Source organism: Gopherus evgoodei, chromosome 2, assembly GCF_007399415.2.
Source record: "Gopherus evgoodei ecotype Sinaloan lineage chromosome 2, rGopEvg1_v1.p, whole genome shotgun sequence".
NCBI lineage: Eukaryota > Metazoa > Chordata > Testudines > Testudinidae > Gopherus > Gopherus evgoodei.
The window spans coordinates 170,886,032-170,906,674 of record NC_044323.1 but is presented as its reverse complement, the minus strand read 5'-3'; positions in this window follow the sequence as shown (position 1 = coordinate 170,906,674).

The following is a 20,643-nucleotide window of genomic DNA, read 5'->3' as shown; positions in this document are numbered from 1 at the left end:
TCTGCTTCATGTCACCCATCTGTAAATGGGGATACTAACAATCAGCTATCACATCTGAGCACCGGGGCTGGATATGCTTTGGGCCATGGGAGTGTGAGAACGGCTCTGGAGGGGAGGGCACTCACCTGAGTGCGGGTGGGAGACCTATCTTCAAATCCCTTCTCAGCAGGCAGAGGGGAAAACTGAACTGGCCTCTCCTGCATCCCAGGTGAGTGAGTACCCTAACCCCTGGGCTAAGATCTATAAGGGACACCTAAGCCCTGCCTTTGTCCCTCAAAAATGACTTATAAGAACAATTTAGGCATCTAGGCCCAGATCCCCTAAGGTAATTAAGCACATTGATTTCAAAGGGAGCTAGGAGCTGAAATACTGTTGAGGAGCTGGGCCTTAACTCCTAGAGAGGGGTCATGGCTGAGAATCCCAAGCAGAGATAGGCTCCCTAAGAGGGGTGGGAGTCTTAGGTCACATGCTTCTCAGCATTTCCTACTGACTAGCTTATGTGGCTCTCCCTTCAGCTTGCTGGCTTTTGTGGATCCCATTTTTAAATACCCAGCTCTCCCTAAGCATTGTTTAGAAAGACAAAGCACCTGACTCAGGGATATGGTTTCCATTGCATGGTAAGGTACCTAAAAGTTAGGCACTGCCACTCTGAGGATTGTAACACATTAGTCCCCCAGTGAATCTAACCGTTATTGCCTCAGGTACTCCTACTGGTAGAAGCACCAGAAAATAGACAAGGAGATGATGCATTGGTACAGCTAATATCCTGGCCTGCACCTGCATTTAATTACTCATTCTGCAAACTGAGCAGCACAGCTTGAAAGCAGTGGAGAAGAGTTGCTTTTAGGAAGCTGGTTACACTACTGTTTGATCTTCAGCATGCCTTGTAAACTATTTTATTTTTTAAATAAAAGTTGAGCGTTTGTTAAGGAAATCAAAAGAGCTGCTTTGTGATTCTTCAATACACACCTGCTGCTCAGAGGCATTAGTTAATTGAAGCATAATCATTTGTTTTAAAACCCCATGATATCTTTGTTTGAAATACTCTGTAGAAGTGCAAAGTATTATTATAATGCCCAATCAACAACATGACTATTCTGTGGCACAAAATACAAGTTGTGTATTCTTGTGCAGGTCTTATATCGTGGTTGGATATAATCCAATCACCTCCGCGTTGAAATGGGCAAAAACATACAGCTTCTATCTGCAGTTATAATAGGGCTGAATAACTGGAGAAAATTTAATCTCTCAGAGGGCCTGTCTACACATGAAATTATTCCTGATTAGCTATCCCTGATTAGCTCCATATGTGGAAGCTCTTATTCCACAAAAAGATTCTTGGACCCACCTGGAGTTTCACATTGAGTTAGCGGGGCTCTACCAGGCACAGGAGTTCATCTGCATGGAGTAGTTTAAAGGATTGGGGTATGAACTTCTATCCATTCAAAGAACAGAAAATTGTTAGGTTCAGAAGCATGGTTGTTTATAGCCTTTACAAATGTATTCTAGTTAAGGTAATTAAATCTATTACTTATTAAAAATGCCTAATCCTTTTTTAAAAATCTAACTCAGCTCTTGGCGGTAGTGTCATGTGGGGCTGAGTTCTAATGGCACATTATTTTAGATTTTACAGGGTGAAAAACCTGAAGAATATGCTTTAAATAAACAAGGAAAATCAGACTAAAATAAGGCTATTGTATTATTCCCATCTGTTATTCCCAAATATTATAATTGTGTTTTTATGTAAGATCAAGCAGTACTTTGAGTTTTCTAAAACAGTGGTTCTCAACCTTTTTTTGGTTCTGAACCTATTTGTAAATGTTTATGGACTGTCACAATCCAGTAAATATTCTAGGGGTGGAGGCCCTGTGGCAGAGCCGTAACTAGACATTTTAGCAATGGGGGCAAGCAAGCATTATTTGTGCCCTGTACCAGAGGCAACACATGGGGTGGCATGAGGGGTTATGTGCCTCCCTCCACTCCGATTTTTTGATTGCGACCCTCCCCCCCCCACAACTCAGACAGGATGTGTGGCCTGCTGAGGTGAGTCAGAGGTGGAGGTGGTGTTCCCTCCCTGCTGTCCCCCTGGCCCTGCCCTGGGGTGCTTTCAGTCAGATCCTGCCCTGTGGGGGGATTGGGTCCTGCCTGGCACCCACCCCACAGTGGCAATTCCTGTGCTGTGGGGCTGGCTGGGCTTTGCTGTCCACTCTGGGCATTACAACCTCCAGGGTTGCAGCACTACTCAGGTTTGGCCCCACACTCCTGATTAAACCAAATTTGTGCGGGTGAAGTTGTGATCTGGCTCATGGAGTTGCAGTACCACTCACTCCAATTTGGCTGGGCCAAACCTGAGTGGAGCTGGTTGGGACCCCAGCTGTTGCAGTGCCTGGAGCAGGGACAGGAGCTGCCATGAAACATTTGAAACGTTCTGGCGACCCAATTTTGAGTCCCGACCCATGGATTGAGAAACCCTGATCTAAAACACATAATGGCTTCTGCTCCTGTTTCCACATACTGGTGGCAACAAAATTAAATCCTTGACTTGCAAAACAACTTAATGAAAAATAAAATATATTTTAATTGGAAGGACGCAAAACAGCACCCTCAAACTGCTTATAATTACAAAGTATAGAATGCTAATAGTAAAAAGCCTTATTTATCATTGCAGAAACTAATCCTGCAATAATGAAAGAACGTATTTATTAAACACCTAAGTGAATGTCATGCAAGTTACAGTGATTTTATAAACATCATTCAGACTTGCCACAGAATATTTGTTCAGAGCTGAGTGTTAATTATAAGCTAAAATATCTATTATATTTACTCGGCAAGTAGGTTCATTTCACTTTATAAAAAAAGAACTTTTTCATCCTGTATAGTCAAGGATACATCCTGGCAACTTTGGCCCATTCCACTGGTGAAAAGTGGACTTAATGCTAACCCAAGTGGCCAGGTGAAGAGTTCCCTTTACATAGGGGAATATTCCAGAGCTGGTATCAGCAGCCCTACGTCAGCCACCCTTGCTGCTGCTCCTGATATAAGGGGTGTAGCAGAGAAGCAGAAATGAACAGTGCACTGCGGTATGATCTCTTAGTGGTAGAACAGCTCTTTGTCTGGTTCCAGGATCTGAGAGTTGAGCACGGTTTAAAGATGGTATATACAACAGGTGCTTTATCCTTTTCCCTCTTAAGTCCTACATTGATAAGAGCTTGGCCAGACCCAGAGATTGTGCCCAACAAATATATTCTTTAGTCAATCCAGGTACCATAACACTATGGTAATTTCCTTATGTTGTCATTGTGAAATCATTGTTCTGGAATTTTATTCGATCACTTGAACATTTAGGCTGATGTGATCATTTATATACAATGTAGTGTTTACATTTTTGGGTCTCATATATTCAGTGTGATGATTAAAAAAAAATATTGCAGAGAATAGCATGATGTGCCAAATTAGGAATAATAATGCAAAAACAGGGCCTGAACTCACAGCCTAATAACGTCAGTGGGTGTTTTGCCAGAGTGAAAACTGCAAGATCAGGCCCACATTTATATAACTAGTAGAAATAGGTATAGTATAGTACAGTATATAAATAAATCTTTGGTACTTCAATAATTAATTAGATACAATACAAACCTGACACATGACAATTCCAAATACATAACAGTTTGATGGGAAAAGTAGTAAAACACTTTTGGGGGTGTGTGTGTGTGTGTGAAGAGAAGTTTCACCCAAAACTGACCTATTCATAAATTGACTACTCTATGATAAACTGCATATGTACATGGTGGACTGGATGGCTGGTAATGAGTAATTTAGGGTATGTTTACACAGCCTGTGGCAATGAGCCTCCCAGCCAGGTTCACAGAGTTGAACTAGTGGGGCTTGCGCTAGTGCTCTAAAAAGAAATGTGTAGATGGACTTTGAAGCTGTGGCTTGAGCACTGAAGCACAGGGAGAGGAATGGGCTTCAGAGCCTGAGATCCAGCCCAAGCTTCCAAAGTACTTTTAGAGTGCTAGTGTAAGCCCTGCTAGTCTGAGTCTGTCAACTGGGGCCAGGCAGCTCACTACTATATGCTGTTTAGACATACCCATCCTCCCTGATTTAGGAAAGCACTTAAGCATGTGTTTAAATCCATCCCTATTCAGGACAGAACTCAAACATGCTTAACTTTAAACACGCTTACATTCCTCTGATTACCCCAGCCTCTCTTAGTCCAGGAGTATTCCAAATTGTTTGTTATTGTGTTCTTTTTAAAATGTAGCACTTAAGGAAAAGCAGACAAATCACAGAAATGGAAAAACAGAAAAAAAACAAATTTGAGAAAGAAGGAAAGGAAGAGAATAAGAAAATGAAATGGTATAAAGGAGATTGAAAGTCAATGTAAGAAAGGGAACATGAAAATATTCCAGTGGCTCAGGAAGAGAGAACGGAAACAAAATGGGAAGGCACAGGCATAGAGAAACAGAAATGAAACTGAAGTGTCTGAGAGAAACGTGAAATGAAAGTGAAACTCAGAGATAGGAAGAAAATGAAAAAGAAAACAGAGGGAAAAAAAAGAAGGTATACTGATGAGTCTGTAGTAACAACACAAGAGGCTATTACAAAATTTGACTCAGCAGTGACAATGGTTCCAGCTTCCCTTGAGTAGTGTGTTTATTATTTAAAAAAATCTGATTGTCCTTAAAGCTGGAAAAGAAATTTTAACACACAGTATATACCCACTGAAAACAAATGCTGATCCTGATGAAGTAAGACAAAACTTGTATATGCTTCAGAGCAGGACCAGGATTTAGCTCACTCTATCTAGCAAAGTAAACATGCACCAGATAATTTATTGTGCAGCTCATACAGTCTCTGCCTTTAATAGTAATAGTTGGTTTGGGGGATGACAAGGTAGAGCAGTGAGTTAGTATAACAGCCTTTCATCTCTGGAAACTGGGACCTATAATCAGATAGGAAACACAGGTTTGGAATGGAGAGAGGTGAACAGTGGTGGGACTGCAAGGATCTGTACTGTTCAACATATTCCCTAATGATCTGGAAAAGAGAGTGACCAGTGAAGTGGCAAAATTTGCAGGCAATACAAATTTTTTCAAGATAATAAAGTCCAAAAAGCTGACTGCAAGGCGTTATAGAGGGATCTCACAAAACTGGATGACTGGGCAACAAAATGGCAGATGACATTCAAAGTTGAAATTCAAGTGCAAAGTAATGCACATTGGAAAATATAATCCCAACTATACGTATACCATGATGAAGTCTAAATTAGCTATCACGCACAAAAAAGAGATCTTGGACTCCCATGGATAGTTCTCTGAAAACTTCTGTTCAGTGTACAGCAGCAGTCAACAAGACACAAAATGTTAGGAACTATTAGGAAAGGGTCACAAAATAAGAGAACATATTATAATGCCATTATATAAATCCATGATACACCCACACCTTGAATACCGTGTCCAGTTGTGGTCGTCCCATCTCACAAAGGATTTATCATTACATTTTGTGTCTAGTGGAAAAGGTTCAGAGAAGAATTTCCATATGAGGAGAGACTAAAAAGATTAGGCCTGCTCATCTTAAAAAAGAAACAGCTAAAGGGGGATGTGATAGAAGTCTAAAGTGATGAATGGTGTGGAAAAAGTGAATAGAGACATGTTATGTTTTCACACAATACAAAAGCCAGAGGTCACCTGGTGAAATAAATAGGCAGCAGGTTAAATACAAACAAGAAGTAGTAGTTTTTCACAAAAAACACAACTAATCTATAGAACTCATTGCCATGGGATATTGTGATAGCCAAAAGTATAATGGGCTCAAAAAATAACTGGATAAGTTATTGGAGGAAAGATCCATCAATGGCTGTTAGCCAAGATGGTCAGGGATGCAACCCTATGCTCGGTGCCAGAGCCGTAACAAGGAATTTTTGTGCCCGAGGCAAGGGCTGGCTCCAGGCTTTTTGGCGGCAATTTGGTGGAGGATCCCTGAGTCCCTGTCGGAGGGAAGGACCTGCTGCCGATTTGCTGCCTCAACTTCATTCATTCTTCGGCAGCAATTTGGCGGCAGGTCCTTCTCTCCAAGAGGGACTCAGGGACCCGCTGCCGAAGAAGTGGAGGCCGTAGAGCTGTGCCCCTCCGCTTTGCGCCCCTGAGTCAAGAGCCTCACTTGCCTCTCCCTTGTTACGGCACTTCTCGGTGCAACCCTAAATCTCTGAATAACAGAAGTGGAAGACAGGGTTGGATCACTCCATAATTGACCTGTTCTGCACACTCCCCCTGAAGCTTTGGTATGGGCCACTGTTGGAGACCAGATACTGGGCAAGATGGACCTTAGTGTGATCCAGTATGGCAGCTATTATGTTTTTATGTCTGCCCAAGCTGCATATTATGCAGGAACTGAAGGGGTGCAAAGGTGCCTATAATCCTCCTCCCAATCTGGTGGACCTGCTCAGCTCCAGTGCAATATAGAGCAGACTCATGGATACTCTAAATTCTGTCTTCATGTTCATGGAAACTATGGGCTATTCTTGTAGCAAGTGATATCTGAGTGAAGCAGGGCTCCTGTCATGTACAAACTCATTTGAGGGCAGGAAATGTGATGAAGAGCCAGCTTTTACTGTAGAAGGATTGTTTTGATTACTGTGGGACTGCTACATTTGTAGCAATAGGGTTCTCCTTGTTTCCTTGCTGAATCTTTCTTCCATCCCTTCTAGTTGCCAGTCTACTATTATACCCTCATAGTGCTTGTTCACATGTTTTTCAGAGGCAGATATGCCGGCATTGAAAGCAGGTGTCGCTGTTAACCCAGCCAAGTTTTCATCATTGCTATATCATTCTGTGAATTTGGCTGTCCAGACCCCACTGTGGTTAGCCATGCACAGGGCTCTTATCTATATATACCTGAGATGATTTCTGTGTGCATTACCAACAATTTCACAGTGTAGATAAATGTGGGGCAAAGAGTGACCAGAGAAATACAAGATGTATTTTCCTGTTTATTGTAGTGCATTCTGCATCTCACAGTACCTTACATAGGCAGCCTTGGGTGATGCATCTTTTTGACTGTAGCAATTTTTCTCACAAAGGCCTTTTGGAAAGGTTATCAGCCATGTGGTATTTTTATTCTCCTATACTGAAAAGCTTAAAAATTTCCAGCAGTACATTAAAAAAGAGGGAGAGAATCATAAGAAAAATATAATCTAATACATTAGAGAGCGAACAACTGAACTAAAGGGAGAAACAATGAATATATTTAAACACCATCCATACATTTCTCTCTTTTGTCCCCTAGGTTTTCCCATTTTTTCCTTTCAGCCCTGATCTAAAGCCCATTGAAGTTAATGGAAGCATTTTCCATTGACATCAACACACTTTGGATCAGGCCCTTAGCTTCACTTTCAGTTGATAATGGACATTTGTTACCAGTTAACAAGGACAAGGCTGCTTGTGAATTTCCCACAGTCCATTTCTTAACACTGTTCACTAAGGATCCAGGAAAGGAGATAAGGAGATGAGTGAGACTAGGCTTCAGTGGTGGAGGAACCTGGATAGGGTTTCTTTTGGTGAGATTTAGTATATTTTTCTTATATTTATATCATTCCAAGGATATTATGGTCTGGGAATAATTGACTGGGTTTGTCAGAAGTGTTTTTTAAGAGATTATAAAGGATATGCAGAGCTTGAGATGGATGCACTTTTGTTGCAGAGTAGGAGACAAATAGTGAGTCACGAAGCTTTATTTTTTTCCTTTTCTAGCTTTAAAAAAATCACTTTCCTTCTTAAGACCAGTTTCAAGAACTGATGTGTTAGACTCCCTTACAACACAGACTGCCTCACTCTCAGTGAGATGGACCACTTACCTGCTCTCTACTACTCTAAGTTGGTGTCCCATGCCAAGGATCTAGAAGATCTGATATTAAAGTGCGCTGCAGCGTTGCCAGCTCTCATGATTTATCATATGTCTTGTGATATTTGATGTTGTTCTTAAAGCCACAGCTCCCAGAGAAAAGAGATTACATGAGATTGTTGGCTTTTTTTTTTTAAGTAGCCTTTAGGTTTGCAGAGAAAAGCCCCAAAACATAACCCAACTGTACCCCAAAATGCTCAGAAACTATAAAGCAAATTAAAAGAATCTCTTTTGTAAATGTCATGATTTTTAGACCAATCTCATAATTTTTGGGTACTAACTCGTGATTTTTGAATGCCTGAGGTTGGCAGTACTGCAGTAGTTTAGGTAGGAGTAAGGTACTCTGTGAGCGTATGAAGGAATCATCAGTAGAAGAGGGTGTAATTTACACATCACCTCTGAAATTGGACTTTCAGGTCAAAAGCACGACAACTGTCTAATTGTTTTAGATGTTTCACTGTCCATATTCCCAGAAGACATGATTTATAGTATAACGAGAGAGAAAAAGAGAGGGGAGAGAGAAAAGTTTTGAGTATATGTCACAAGCTTCTCCTCATCCTGTGTTTACAGAATGGCTGGCAAATCCTCTCAGAATAAATCTCTTTTGAGTAATTTCTGTCAGGATGCCCTTTAAATGTGTGGCAAGATCTCTGAAGTGGTAAGCTCCCTTTGTTTGACAGCATTAAATAGATTTTTTTCCCAGTACCAAATAGGGATAATGCAGAGTCACATCCTGTTAATGTGTGTGCAGCAAGAAGTATGTTGCAGAAGTTAGGAGTGAGTGTGGCATAAATTGCATGTACGGGTGTGAAGTGACTCTTGTCAGTTGTGTTGTGTATCAAGTGACCTAATTACTATGGTTCCTTTGACACCAAAAGCCATATTGGCACAGACAGCCTGCAGAAGCATGCTTGTGTCAATTTCTCCTTGAGTACTGTATAAGTCTTGGGCTTCTTCAATACCTCTACTGCTGATGGATTTTCTACTTCACAAGTGGAAAAGCCTCCAGCAAGAAGGAGCGTTTGTGTTGGGTGTGCTCCTACATTCTCAGATGCATTTTGAACCATATACCCACAGAAGAATTTTACAAGTGACTGCTTGTTGGATGCCACGTTTAGAAACTTTTTCCACGGAGACACAGGATGTCCATCAATTATCTAGTATTTCTTTCATCCAACCTTAGATCCTGTCCAGCACTGTCTTTCTACAGTTTTCAGAGAGTTATTGTTGTCATATCTAGCAAAGACTTTGATTACAGAATGAACTTTCTCAAATCCTTTTAGGACCTGCCTCAGGTACTCAGCAGCCAATTCATCAAATGTGTGGAATTTGTCTCTAACCATCATTTGTGTGACATCCATGTCATCACTGATTTACGCTGTGGTTTCTTTGGTGCATTCTCTTAGCTCATGGATTCTTGCAATTTAAGCTTCCAGTTGATGCGCTCACAGGCGCTGGCTTTTTCCTTTGCCCAGGGGTGCTCAAACCCCGCTCAGCACCAGGCTCCACCCCCACTCCACCCCTTCCCCCATACCTCCACCCCTGCCCTGCCTCTTCCTGCCCCTGTTCTGCCCCAGGCCCCACTCCTGCTCCACCTCTTCTGCCAACCCCCCACCTCTTCCCGCCCAATTCCACCCCCTCCCCCAAGCGTGCCCCATTCCCGCACCTTCCCCTCCCTCCCAGCGTCTCTTGCATGCTGCAGAATAGCTGATCACAGTGGGTAGGAGGCATTGGGAGGGAGGGGGAGGAGTTGATTGGTGGGGCCGCCCACAGATGGAAGGCACTGCAAGGGAGGGGGAAGCTGGCTGCCAGTGAGTGCTAAGCATCTGCTAATTTTTTTCCATGGATGCGCCAGCCCTGGAACCTATGGATGCCCTAGTTCACCTTCTCATTGTTGCATCAGCATGGAAGGAGACAGGCACAGGTCCTATTGAGTAACTAAGAACAGTTGCCATTGAAACATCTGTATCTTGTTAAGGACTGCGCTCTGCGGAAAACAGTTTCTGGAGTGAAAGCTGCTGTGATTGTCCCTCCTTTGCCAAGCCTAAATTTGGTCTTCTTGGCCATATCAGCAAATGTTATGACATCAGATTTCTTGACTGGGCTGAAGAAGCTATGCATCTCATCGGAATCAAGTGCACCTCTCACAAATCTCTCCCTTTGTTTTTCACTAACATATGCTATTTTCTTGCCATCTGATGTTAAATGCAGTCCAGGAGATACGTTGATAGGTATTTCTGGATGTGATTCAAGTTTGTCATATTGTTGATGACATAGTTGGTAAGAGCCATAATGTGCTCTTCATTGCTCTTCAATACGGTATCCCTCTCTTCTACTTCTTGTTAGGCCCCTTCTTTCACTCCTAGCTTTGCATATTCACTCAGAATATGTCTTGTGAGGGTCCAGCTGATAAGGTTTCTTTCTTGTCAGTCCTACAATCCCACTTCTGCCCTTTGATTCTTTTCCCAAGTCACTCCCATTTCCAAGATGCACAGCAAATTCCCCAGATTCAAAGGCACTGTGTATTTCTTTAGGGAGATTTAACATATCAAGACTGTAGATTGGTATCCACCTGGCATAGTTGGGCCTGTTTGCAGTAAAGACTTATGGAAGCATGGCATGCTGTGTGTAGGGGAAATTTCTAATCATCCTCTTGCTCAGCAGATGCATTTAGAAGTAGTATCTGGATAACCTGGAAAAAATGATCCCAGAACTTGAATGTAGGAGTCTGGACATGCCCCCATGATTGATATTCCTCCAGTAGTGGTAGCATATGCTGAGTGACAGCATCATCATGCTCTTTAATGACATGCTGTAGGGACTCAATGTCTTCAGACTCAAACACCTTTTGAGAGTCAGCCAACATTTGCAGACTAATGCTGGAACTACATGAGTATCTCCTCGCTACTCACACCATTTTGCAAATGAATAACGTTTCAGAGCACTCAGAGCCTCAAATGCTAAAAGTCAAGCCATATGCGATTCAACTATGCTCTACCAGCAAGCATTTGATCTGCAGTACAAACTGCATGCACATCAGAATCGACAAGAAGGTCTAACAATCTGGCATCTCCCCACAATTTCTCAATGCATGCAATAAAACATCACAGGGTAAAAATGTAGAGGTAAAATTCCCAAAGTCTGTTGTTAGCATTACCACCATGACTACCACTATTTTTAATTTTATACAAGTATGCGGACTTGTGCTAAATTAGATCTATATGGTAGTATCAAAATTGCCATTTTTGTTTAGTGAACACTTTGACTGAAGCCCAATATGAAGCTGGGTATTGTCATCTATAACACTAATACTGACCTGTGCATAAGCATCACTGAATTAAAAAGCTAGTTTTCAGAATATTTCAAAGGCTGTACTACATGAACAGGCAATTACAAATTAAAAACTTCTACCAGACAGACGTGATGGGACATTGTATGTAGAAGACTTTCAGTCATTTCTACTCACTATGCACTACAAGCTATGGGCACACAAGCTATTGCTTCTGGTGCACAATCTTCAATGTGAGACAGATCTGGTCAGCAAATATTAATTGAAAATGTTAAAAGCTATCAATCACTTGCAAGGCACTTTTGACAATTAAAAATATGTGATGTGAAAACATTTCATGTAAATATATTGCAAAATGTTGATATTTGCCATTTTTGCCACATGCTAAACAACCTAATCATTTCTGGAAAAAAAAAACCCTTGCCCATGCAAAAATTAAGGTATTGAAATTAACAAACAGTAAAACTGTAGTCATAGTCATGTTGCAGTGTTTCTGGAACTGTGCAAAAAACCGATGCTCTCTTATTTTGGATATTATTATTTCACACCAATACAGGCTTAAAGCATGACTTGACTTAGCTCCACATTAGACCTCATCTAAATGTACATAAAATAAACTTTCAAATTATGTATGATCCGAATGTGTGTAGGGTGAGTATCTTATACTCCAAAATATGGCCTTTTTGGAGAATTGCTGCATGCCTATACTGACTAGCACTAGATCCAAACCAGTGATTTATAGATGAAAATCTTCATATCCCATTACCAAATCTCTGAGACAACTGGTTCCACTTTATTTTATTATGAACTGAAAAGAAGTGTTTATCTTCACAAACTCCTACTCCATGTTGTTAATAAAAGTCTATTTTAGTTGTAAAATAATAAATAAATAAAGACTGGTAGACTAGAAGGAATGTTTGGGTGCTTAAGACAGCACTTCAGACTCATTGAGAAAATCTGACTGAATCTTCAGTTATGCTAGACTTATTCTGTATCAACACTATTAAAAGTCAGGCTCCAAAGACCATGAGATTTGCTAAAAATCATGAAATCATATTTTTAAAATACATTTTGGCTTTTTCTGTTTGCATTCTGAGACTTTAGGGTGCACTTGCTTCTAGGGTGACCAGATGTCCCGATTTTATAGGAACAGTCCCAATTTTGTGATCTTTTTCTTATATAGGCTTCTATGACCCTCCACCCCCTGTCCTGATTTTTCACACTTGCTGTCTGGTCACCCTACTTTCTTCATATTTTCAAGCTTTTACTTCAAACCATGAGAAGTAGGAGCTTACTTTTTTTAAAAAAAAGTTGAGATTCTCATGCAATGTCATAATTTAAGCATCTGGGGTTTTAAGAAAAATACCAAATAATCCGAGAATTACAATAAAATCATGAGAGGTGGCAGCATTGCCGTTTTGTTTTGATGAATTACTGGACTTTCCTCGTGTCTTCAACAGCTTATTTGTAACTTCTGAAGAATATTATGGAAGATTTTTATTTTTGAGCAAAGACAAGGTGACAGAGATAATCTTTAGAGAAATCTATACAACAACTTATTTCCCAATGAAGGTATTTTAGAGAATTATCAGAAATTTAAACTGGAGAATGCACAAGAGCAGAAATAACATGGATTATACCATTATCTCATTTAAAAATACATTCTGCTTTAATGGAGTTTAGTGATTCAGTTAATTAATTTAAATCATTATAAGTGGGATTGTTAACACCTTCTATTATTATGGCTGCCTGACATTTCCCATTTTAAGACCCTGTTTTCAGTTGCTTGTAACTTTGTGAAGCCTTACAATTTGGGTTGAAAATTTCCATGCCAGGTTTCTGGCTCAGGCTGAATTTCTCTGAAAAATTACAGCGAAAATGGTTCAGCCATTTCCAAGAAAAGGGGAAAATACATTGTTTTGCCTAAGTTAAAAAAAATTCTTTAGATATTTTCTTCAAAATGCTTGTTTACCCGCAATGTTCTGGAGGAGAGACTTGAAATTTGGCAGGGGAGCAAGTGGCCTTTTTGCATCAGAGTTGTAGCTTTTGCCATCCCTGTGAAAAACACCACCAATTCGCCAAGTCATAAACCTTTGAAAAAATACAATTTGTACATGCTCAGTAGAGACATTTTTTATTTTAGGAACTAACATCTCCAAAGATTCTGTCCTCATTGAGCATGCTTGGGCCTCTCTCAGTTCCTAGTGCTGACCAGACTGTGAAAATGTCATCTCCACAGAGCAACCGAACATGTTGCATCCCCTCACAGCTCCTATGTATGACCAGACTCTGCATGCACTATCCCTATAGAGAGACTGAGCACCCTTCCTCCAGTCCAGGTCTACGGGGCAAAGCTGGACTTTCCTTGTAGTGGCTGTTCCTAGCCCCTTTGAGCCACTGGGGTGGGCTGGCACTGGAAATGAGAGCAGTAGCCTGTTTCTTCTGTGCTCTCAATGCTGTTGCTGCTGCCCAGGCTGCTTGGAGTAGGAAGCCATCTGATTTGAATGCAGAAGAGACAAGAGCCAGACAGGGAAGGAGGGAAAGGAGTAGATAAGAACAGGAGTCTGGAGAAACTGGGACTGGAGTTGCATGGGGAGGATGTTCTGGAAGCAGTGGATGGAGAGCAGCTGGACTGGTTGGACAAGAAACCTGGGACTGGAAACTGGTGGTAGGGAGAGGCTGGGATTGTTTGGGAAAAGAGACTAGGGTGAGAGTTTGTAAGGGGCTGGGACCCAGTTGACTGGTAGTGGGAAACACAGATTATATAAGAACTGGGTGGGAGGGGGGAGCTGGGACTGGCCAGGCAAGGAGACTGGGCAAAGGAGCCCAGGAAGAGATTCAGGGGGAGACAGACTGGATGACATTGACAAGCCCAGGAAGGGACACTGAGATTGGTAGGCAGTGCAGGGGGAGAGGAGAGACACATGAGATGAAAAACTGGGAGATGGGACCTGGGACTGGCTGGGCAAGGAAACTAGCACTGGGTGTGGGAAGAAGGAGAGGTTGATAGTCAAGGAGAATTGCGACTTGGACAGTAAACTGGGAAGGTGAGACTAGGACTGGCCATGCAAGGAGACTGAGCCTGGGATAAGAAGCCTGGGGCGTGGGGGGTGGAGAGTGGGACTGGGTCAACAATGAGAATGGCATAGGACGAGGAGCTGAGAATGGAAAAGAGACAGGACTGGGACAGGGACAGATTGGACGGGACAAAACAGAAGGGGTCAAGTTTGGGGGGAATGGGAGGAAGAGTCTGTGCCCAGTAGAGCACACTCCCTCTAGAGCCTGGAAAGGATTCCAAGATTCCGGACTCTCACCATTCATCTCCTGTTAGCAGATATCTGTGAAACCCACTGTATCTCCCCTCTAGTGCTGGACCACTACTGCAGGCAGTAGGAATGATGTGGGTTTGACCAGTGCTGCCTCCAGCTCACACAGTCCCCATCCTCACCCTCACGAGGACCCTGGCATCTTACAGAGATGCCTCCATGAGGTTGGAGTGCGAATGGAGCTTAGAAGTGATTGTGTCCCTGTTCCATGTGGAAGTGGGATGATCTGCTTATGATGGGTAGTGAGTATCTTCCCCACAGATAAGCAAACCCCTTATTCAGCAAAGCAAGCACATGCATAACTTTACTGGAACTTAAGCATGTGTCTAAGGTTAAGCATGTGTTTAACTGCTTTACTGACTAGAGATGGACTGCTGATTGGGGCAACCCATGCATTTAAATCCACTTCAAGTAGCCCAGGGCCATGTTCATTTTTTGTCTTAACTTACAAAATATCCCAGTAAATACTTCCTGTCATGGTATAAACCCCCACTCTGAACCTTAGCGTCCAAAAGATGGGGTACCAGCATGAATTCCTCTAAGCTCAATTATCAGGTTAGTACTTGTAGCGCTGCCATCAGCCAGGAACTGCAGTGCCTGGTACACTCTGTTAACCCCCAAAACCTTGCCCGGGGACCCCATGACTCAGTCCCTTTGGATCTTAACACAAGGAAAGTAAACCCTTTCCCTCACCGTTGCCTCTCCCAGGCTTCCCCTCCCTGGGTTACCCTGGAAGATCACTGTGATTCAAACCCTTTGAATCTTAAAACAGAGAGGAAAATTCACCTTCCCCCTCCTTCTTTCTCCCCCTCCCAGACTCTCCCTGAGAGAGAAAGTAATCCTAACACAGAGAGAAAATTAACCTTTCTCTCCCCTTCCCTCCTTTCTCCCCACCAATTCCCTGGTGAATCCAGACCCCGTCCCCTGGGATCTTACACCAGAATAAAAAAAAAAACAGTCAGGTTCTTAAACAAGAAAAGCTTTTAATTAAAGAAGGAAAAACAGTAAAAATTATCTTTGTAAATTTAAAATGGAATAAGTACAGGGTCTTTCAGCTGTAGGCACTGGGAATACCCTCCCAGCCTAAGTATACAGGTACAAATTAAAATCCTTTCAGCAAAATACACATTTGAACTCCTTCCAGCCAAATACACATTTGCACATAAAGAAAACAAACATAAGCCTAACTCGCTTTATCTACCTAGTACTTACTATTCTGGACATATAAGAGACTGTATCAGAGAGATTGGAGAAAAACCTGGTTGCATGTCTGGTCACTCTCAGAACCCAGAGAGAACAACAACCAAACATTAACAGCACACACAAAAACTTCCCTCCCTCAAGATTTGAAAGTATCCTGTCCCCTGATTGGTCCTCTGGTCAGGTGACAGCCAGGCTCACTGAACTTGTTAACCCTTTACAGGAAAAAGAGACATGAAGTACTTCTGTTCTATTAACCCTTAACTATCTGTTTATAACACTTCCAAATTTAGAGGTTTGAAATTATTGCATTGCCTTTCAAGTGAAAACCCCTGTCTGAGAAAAAAGGGCAAAAGTATGTATCATCCACAAATCATTTAGTAAGTCTAGAAATTAATGGGCTAATTATTCCTTATTTCTTCTGACATTCATTGAAATATCATTAATCATCATAAGGGATAGAAATACTTGTTAATAGGGCAGGTCAAAACATTTCCATTTAATCCATTTTTTAAAAATAGAAAATAGGGGTTTCCACTGAACAATTTTTTGTGAAATGCCTGGTTTCCATGGAAAATTTGACTTTTCAATGAAAAAAACCACCTGAAACCCCAAAAAGTTTGGCCCAAACCAGAAATATTACAAGTTTGGAAACATGCTTCACAGGAGTTGTAATTTCACTGTCTCATGAATCATTCTTCTCTATGGCTTGAATTCCTCAGCCTGACTACATCTCCCATGATGCAGCACTGCCACGGACGCCCATGATGCCCCACAGCAGCTTAGCAAGCAGGGGAGACTGTGGTGCATCATATGACGTATACAGTAGTCTGTCCAGTGAACTTCAATGCTTCGAGGAGAATGGAGGTATGATGCACCATCAGGGCCGGCGCTACCATTTAGGCAGCCTAGGCAATCGCCTAGGGCGCCAGAATAATTGGTGGGCGCCGTTTTGCCGGAGGGGGCGGCCGCAGTGGTGCCTGCAGAGGGTCCAGTGCTCCGCGGCTCCGGTGGAGCTGCCGCAGTCGTGCCTGCGGATGGTCGGGTGCTTGCGCTGCTCCGGTGGACCGCCCGCAGGCACGACTGCTGCAGCCCCACCGGAGCTGCGGAGCACCGGACCCTCTGCAGGCACCACTGTGGCAGCTCCACCGGAGCCGCGGGACCAGCGCATGGGGCAACAAAATTGCCAGCAGTCTAGGGCGCTCAAACCCCTAGTGCCGGTCCTGTGGACCATGGCAGCATTTCATAACTGAAATTTTCAGTTCAGCCCTAAGATTTTGGCTGGAAAATTTTGGGGTTTGATTTTTTGCTGAAAAGCTGAAATTTTGCGCAGGAAAACAAAACAAAAACTAAACAAAAAACATAGTCCATCCAGCTGTACATGTTAAGTATGTCCTTTTTTCCAGAACTCCAAGGAAGGTGGAGAGCTGATAAGTTTCATCGGGCTGTGAAGAAATAAGAGGCTTAGCTAATAAATCAGCAGAATAATTTTTTTAAACCCGTACATTAAATAAAAAGTTTTTCTGTTAAGAAAAGCAAAATTAAAAAAAATGCTTTCAAGCTTTCACATCTGGCTCTCAATTAAGTGACCCAAGGCCTACTAACTTCAGACCTCCTGCAATTTGTCCACACGTCTCTCTGATTCACAATTTGTTTTTCTTCCCTCATTATATTCATCATTTGCTGGACTTTAATGAGCTGCAGGTGCCTTATGATGGTCTTGGGAAAATATTGTGTTAATAATTCTGGCCAAAAGTTTCAGCTCTCATGAAAGTTAATTGGTCCCACTGGCCACTCAGCACCTTTGAAAAAAAATCAGGCCATTTTTAGGTACCTAAATATAGATTTAGGAGCTTAACTTTAGACACCCCAATTTGAAAATGTTGGCCTCAGTTTATATCATTGCATTTTTCATTTTTTCTCTTCCCACGATGTTAACACCTGAGGGCGTCTACATGAAAACAAAGGGCCTGATTTTGTGCCATTGTAGTAAATAGAAATTTTATCATTGCCTTCAACAGAAGCGGGATTGGGACCAAAATCTTTGTTGTTGTAAGTTCATGGATCAAATGAGGGCTTTATTTGAGAAGACCACGAGAATTTCAAATTTTGTGTTTTGAATGGCCACTGCAATTACTAGATTATAACTCGAGAGATATGGGTTCAATTCCTAGCTCCACTACAGATTTTTCCTGTGGGACCTTAGGTAAGTCACTTAATCTCTCTGTGTCTCAGTTCCCACTCTGTAAAACAGGGACAATAGCCTGTCTCCCTCCTTTCTCCCACCTTTTGCCAGTTTTATCTGTTTAGATTTTAAGATAATCTGGGAAGGGACTCTCTCTCACACTGTTTATTTGTACAGTGGCTATCACAATGGGGCCCTGACATTGGTTGGGGCTTCTAGAGGCTACCATATTAATAAAGCATCTGTTGTTCAGGAGAGGGTCATGTCTTATCTTCTAGATCTCTAAAGTGCCTTGTTCGCTTTGAGGCACTATATTAATAACAAATCATAATAACTTGAATCTTCCTCAAGAAGAAAAAAAAAGTAATGATAGAAGCTATAAATCAGAAATTTGGACGAGCATGGAATTCACTACTGCTACTCCACAGATCAATATGAGAAAATAATAAAAAACAGCTACTCCAAAATGAAGAGTTCTTCTCTGTCTAGACAACCATACGTATCACCTCCCAGAGAAAAGGCAGCAAAAATCAAACAGAAAAACACTGCATAATCAAATAAAATAATAAAATGTATTAATGTCAAAACCATTGGCAGCACTCCTAAAAAGGCTCTCCCAGTCCTTGTGACAGGATTAGTATACTCTTTCTATTTTCAAGCCATTTCAAATGTTTCATTTTTGCCACTTGAAATGGTAATCAACATTGTGAAGCAGTTTGAAGACAATTTTATCCAGTTTTTATTCTCTCTTCTTTTCCCATTGTAGAGACTCTGTGGGGATATTTTTTTCTCATTTCTGACCATTCTGGTAGAGACTTTCAATACCTATGAAATATGGGCTTCTTTAAACTGTTGTTAATGTAGTCAGCCCAATGTGTATCTGTAAAGAGAGGCCTAGTTTAACTCCAGCATTCAACAAATTTCAGTGGGAGTTGGATGCTTAAATCCCTTAAATGCCTTTGAAAAGCGCTGGTTGAATAACTTAAAAAATAAATCCTAAAAAACGTCAGGAATTTGTGTTTTTAAGCACTGAGATACTGTAGTAGTGAATGCTACCACAAAACCTTAGTTAGGTACATAGTTTTTAAAATTTAAGTGCTGGAAAAGTGAAAACTTGTCTTTCTTTTAAATGGGTTTGCAGTCATTAGAAAAATGGGTTGACGCTGATTTATGATGTGCAGTTTAATAACAGAGCCCATCATACTGAAGAGCTGAAACTACTTAATTATACGTAATATAGCACTTTTCATCTTCAAAGTTCTTTACAACTATTAGCTATTTAATCTTTAGTGCTCTTAAGAGATTGATAAATATTTTTATCCTAATTCTGAAGGTGGGGAAATTGAGGTAAGAGTGGTTAATGCCTCCCCCCGGCTCACTCCTGAATTTATTTCCAGCTGAGTTCCATCTTTCTGGAAGTGGAGTGGGTTGTACAACCAGCTTTGTCCAGTAAGGGACAGCACATGCAGGAAATGTCTATAAAGGAGACATTATGTAGCAGTCTGTTGGTCTAAATGTATGGTAGCAGATGTCTTTCAGGAAGAAAACCCAAAGGATACTGGGATTGTATGTCTTGGAGCCATAGAAGATGACTAAAAAGAACCACCATGGATCACCAGAATCATTTTGCAAAAGTATAAAATAGACTTCAAAATAGACACAGTAACAGTGATTTCAGAGCCAAAAGAGGTACGAAAGGCCCAGGACAGTCTCCATTAAATGTGAAAGGAAAACTTGGAAAGAAGACAATGCCAGGAATTTTTTGTTGTAGATGGCCTATGCACTGCCCTACCTAGCTGTCCAGGAATCACTGCCCTAGTCCTGCTTATAAGGCAGGAACCAGTTGCCATGGACCTAGACCCTGAGATCAGGAAGAGGTTCCCAAATTATTTCTATTTCCTTGTACTCTTTGCATTGTGTATTGACATCTAAGATGTTGACCAGATTCCACCACTCATTTCCCTCTTATTGCTCCAGTGACCTTCTGTAACTTTCCATTCCCCCCCCAACATCTAACTCTCTTTTAAACTCCTTTTTTTGTACTTACCTGTGTTCTTTTGTCATCTGCTCCCTTAGAACATAGTTTAAAACTGTACTCACAAGTTGGCAGGTCAATGCATGAAGATGGTCTTCACCTTCTTGGTCATTTGGACCCCATCTCTTCCCAACAGACCTTTTCGGAACAGCATCCCATGATCAAGGAAGTCAATGCCCACTCATCAACACCATCTTTGCAGCCGTGCATTCATCTCCAGGATGCATGTCCCTGCCTGGGCGTTACCTTCACCAAGGAGGATGGACACAAATACTAACCATGCCTCTAACTTCCTAGAACCCTGTAGTCACTGCTGATCGGGTCAGGGTCAGACCTGTGCCCATGTGAATGATCAGAATGGCATAGTAATCAGAGGGCTGGATGAGCCTTTCTATAATATCTTGGATGCAGGCTCCATGCAGGCAGCACGCTTCCTGGGAAAGCACACCTACTTCACCTCTCTGCATTAATTTTTCCCACCTGTGAAATGGATCTAATAATACTTATGCAACCTCCCAAATACATTGTGTATGTTAACTATTGCATGTCTTTACAGTGGTTTAAACAAGAAAAGTGTGCAAGGTATTGACATTAATGTCAGACTTGGGAAACGCATTGGTTGTAAGACCCAATGGGTGAGGCTTGGTATTTTGTTACACACCTCCCTATGATAGTGTTTCCCTGCTAAGGCTACCTTATAGCTATA